The sequence below is a fragment of the Vulpes lagopus genome, chromosome X (assembly GCF_018345385.1).
Source record: "Vulpes lagopus strain Blue_001 chromosome X, ASM1834538v1, whole genome shotgun sequence".
NCBI lineage: Eukaryota > Metazoa > Chordata > Mammalia > Carnivora > Canidae > Vulpes > Vulpes lagopus.
In genome coordinates, this window is record NC_054848.1 from 85,023,005 (window position 1) to 85,027,625 (window position 4,621).

The following is a 4,621-nucleotide window of genomic DNA, read 5'->3' on the forward strand; positions in this document are numbered from 1 at the left end:
ATAAAAACACTAATTTGAAAAGATGTACACCTCCATATGTTTATTGCAGCATTATTTACAGTAGCCAAGTTATGGAAACAACCTAAACATCCATGGATAGATAAATGGATGAAGATATATATATATATATATATATATATATATATATATATATATTATATATCAGAATATTAATCAGCCTAAAAAAAGATGAGATCTTGGATTTGCAAACAACATGGATGGCCCTAGAGAGTATTATGTTAAGTGAAATAAGTCTGACAGAGAATGACAAACACCTTGTGATTGCACTTATATGTAGAATCTAAGAAATAAAACAATCAGAAACAGATACATAAATACAGAAAACTAACTGACAGTTGCCAGAGGAGAGGATGGTGGTGGATAGGCAAAAGGGGTGAATGAGAGTGGGAAGTGCAGGCTTCCAATTATGAAATGAATTAGTCATAAGAATGAAAGTTATAGCATAGGAATATAGTCAATGATATTGTAATAGTGTTGCATGGTGACAGATGGTAGCTACACTTGTGGTAAATATAGCATATAGAATTGTTAAATCACTATGTTGTACACCTGAAACTATTGTAACATTGCATGTCAACTATACATCAATGAAACATTTGTTGTATTTTTATATATTAGCAAAAATTAAAAATTTCCATGGAAAAAATGCCATTAACAGTAGCTCCAGAATATGTTAAATACTTATGGATTAATCTGAGAAAAGATGTGTAAGACTGAGAAAAATCAGAGGAGACCTTAGTAAGTAGAGAGATATATTGTTTCCATGAATCAGAAGGAAGACTTGATATTATTAAAATGTTAATTATTCACAATTTATCTACAGATTAACTCAATCTCAATTAAAATGTTGGTATGCTTTTTAAAAAAATTGACAAAAAAAGATGGTTCTCAAATTTACATAGAAATATAAAGAACCTAAATTAGCCAAAACAAATTCAAAAAAGAACAAATTTGGAGGACTTGCACTAGCTTATTTTCAAGTCTTAATATAATGCTACGTTAATCATGACTATGATATTGGCATAAAGATAAACAATTAGATTGATTTTTGCCAGCATCCATGAAACTGTGGCAGGCCAACTTGTCAGCTTGCAACTAGGATAAAATCTCAGACCCTTCACAGTTCTTGACACAAGAGCCTTCAAAGTTATTTGTGATAATATATTTCTTAAATTGGGTTGTGAGTACGTGGATCTTCATTTAATGTTTATTCTCTATATTTTACATACACATTATAAGTTATTTTTATATGATACATTTAATAATAAAAACAAAAGAATACTAAACTTATTTGGAAAAATTCAGTAAATCCATGTCACTAAAAATGGTGCTGTCAAGCCAAATGGGATTATGACCTCTATAAATAATTGAGAATAATATCACACGACATAGTACACTTGATCTTAGCCAAGAGGCTGAGAAGCGATGAGATCACACAACGTAAGATTCCTTACTCAGTATGCTTTACAAGTTTTGACTCCATGCAGAAAGAACCAAAACTAGAAATCATTGATGACACTTATGGGTGAATTTTATACAAGAAAAATTACAATATATTGGGAAAGGAATGTACATTTATGTTTTAAGTTAAAACATAAGTTAAAAAAATATATATATCCTTCCTTTTTGTTTTCTGCTTTAAAGGAGTTTTTTAAAAAACTAGTCAACCCTCTCCTTGTCTCTGTGGCATTGGTATGTAGGCTTGCATCATATTTTAATTAATTAATCTAGCAAACAGGTTTTTAGATAAATGTTGCTTGGATAATTGGCTTTTCATTTAAGTAAAAGCTCAAGAGCTTAGGGAGAACTTCAAATCTCCATGGCACCCAGGGACTTATTTTCAGCTCCGAGTACAACAGGAAACCTGACATTGATTTTGGCTGAGATAGAGCCATTCAAGGAGACATGGTAAGTCTAGAAGTAATTGCATATTTATAGATGAGATTTCACCTGATTTCTTTTTTTTAAAATTTTTATTTATTTATGATAGTCACACACACACACAGAGAGAGAGAGAGAGAGAGAGAGAGAGGCAGAGACACAGGCAGAGGGAGAAGCAGGCTCCATGCACTGGGAGCCCGACGTGGGATTCAATCCCAGGTCTCCAGGATCACGCCCTGGGCCAAAGGCAGGTGCCAAACCGCTGTGCCACCCAGGGATCCCCTAGATGAGATTTCAGGTGAAGATGCAGGACTTCAATAATGAGATCTGATATCCTTGAAATTTGGATTTTATTTTCCCTTGACTATTCGTGTCTTGAGTCTTCCAAGTTGCTTCATGTTTCCCTCTTTCCTGACAGGTGAATATCAGGGAAGGCAGATATATGGTGAGAGAAGGAGAGAGATTAAAGAGAGGAAGGTAGAAAGATACTGGAAAAGAAAGAGGGGAAGCAAGGAAGATATAAGAAAGGGGCCAATCAGGAAAATAAATAGATTTAGCAGAACAGAGAGAAATAAGTAGAAGGAATTAAAAAAAAAACAAAAACAAAAACAGGGGATCCCTGGGTGGCGCAGCGGTTTGGTGCCTGCCTTTGGCCCAGGGCGCGATCCTGGAGACCTGGGATCGAATCCCACGTCAGGCTCCCGGTGCATGGAGCCTGCTTCTCCTCTGCCTGTGTCTCTGCCTCTCTCTCTCTCTCTCTGTATGACTATCATAAATAAATAATAATAATAAAAAATTAAAAAAAAACAGGAGTAGAAAGACTGAGACTATGGTGATAATAGTAAATTCTAATAAAAAAAATTCTACTATTTATTATGCCTTTTCTATTTACCAGGCTCTTTACCTAATCTCATTTAATGTGTATAACATTAAGAAGTAGTTCCTATAATTCCCATTTTATAAATTAGAAAACAGCGGCCCAAAGAAGTTAAGTAATTGTCCCAAAATGGTGGAGTCTGGATTTGAATCCAGATCTGTTTGTCTCTAAAGCTAATACTTTCCCCACTGTATCAGACTACCTCTGCATGACACTGAAACAATAGGTTGAAAGGCAAGAGTTTATACTAAATAGGTTACCTGGCATCATATAAACAGAACACACAGAAATAATCTAGCTTTTGTTTCTCTTAATTTTCTCCCCTCATGCTACCCACAAAGGAGATTAAACTGACAGGCAGGGAGAGATATAAAATCCCAGCTTCAGTTTTTACTATTGCTGGGGCTTATAGGTCAAGCAACTTACTTCCCTCTGATCTCACAAAGGGCTTAATGCACAGTTCACTCATAAAAACTCAGTCCAAACTAGCATTTCCTAATCTTTTAGGGGGTATGAACTCCTTTAAGATTCTAAAGAAAACTAAATATTCACTCTTTAGAAATATGCACATTTACATGCAAAATTTTGTGCAACAATTCAGGAGTTTCATAGGCCATCTCAAAGTTCTGAGATTTACATCTGAGATAGAGGTCTTAGTGTTTGGAACTGCAAAAAATGACCCTGAAATCTGAGATAGAGGATGAGCACCAAACCTAGCACCTTGGCTCTGACAGAACTTGGATGAGTCATTTTCAAATGCAAGGTTGGATGTCGTTATCTTCTCTTCAGTTTTCATGGATAGCCCTATGAAAAGCTTGATGTCTGAAGCTTAAGTTTAAATTCCTACCTAGACTCCTACCTGATAAGCATTAAGAAAGTTCCATTAGAGCATTGTATTATTTGTGCACTTCAGTGCCCACTTGTGGTCAAGCAAAAATATTTTACCTTGAGTATTGGATGTTAGAGATGGCTATCACGTCCTGGAGGAGTACAGCTCACTTTGAATTTCAGAATAGGGTCTTCTCTTTAGACATTACTTACTTTCATATCACTTTTATTTTTCAAAACTCATATATTCCACTAAAATTTTGATGGGACCTTGTTGTGGTTCATAGTGAAATAATAACATATAATAAAGAATGCTGGACAGAGTCAAGACCTGCCACTAACTTGCTGTTATTGTTACTGAAGGTAGAGCACATTCCCTTTGTGTCCTCTGTATTTTCATTTGTAACATGAAGGGATTGTATTATTATCAGTACTTTTCAAACCTCTTTACATTTTTTTTAGTAGTGAAAACTTGTAACCAGTGGAAATCTTATCTAAACAAACTGAAGTAGCGCTGTTATGATTGAAAAGTGATCATAGTGATGGGAAAGAGTCAGATTCCCTTCCCTCTTCTCATTCTTTCTCCATACCACCAACAAATCTATAAGCCAATTCCATATAGTTTGAAAATAGTTGATCTACAGAGCAACAGCATGTAATGGTCAAGAACATGTGCATTGGAGTCAAGCATATACAGGTTCTGTTCCTAGCTTCATCACTTAATAGCTCTATGCTTTTCAGCAAACCACTTAATCCCTCTATGCCTCAATTTCCATATCTTACAAGTAAGGATGATAAATAGCTCTTATTCCATAAGGTGGTTGTGAAGACTTAGTGACTTAATGTATGTAAAGTGATTACCCAGTGCCTGGTATATGGTAAGTGCTCAATGAATGTTTGCTGTTATTAGTATTGATTTATATCATTTTATACAAAGATTTGGCTCATGAAAAATTAGGTCATCTAGGTTTCCCATTGTGCTTTCTTGCTCAATAACTTCTTCCTTCTTATGCT

General features: G+C 34.9%; 1 pseudogene; it reads right to left on the reverse strand.

The window, feature by feature from the left end:
* Window positions 1–1,297: 1,297 nt before the first annotated feature.
* Window positions 1,298–1,448, reverse strand: LOC121483732 (annotated as a pseudogene).
* Window positions 1,449–4,621: the final 3,173 nt, after the last annotated feature.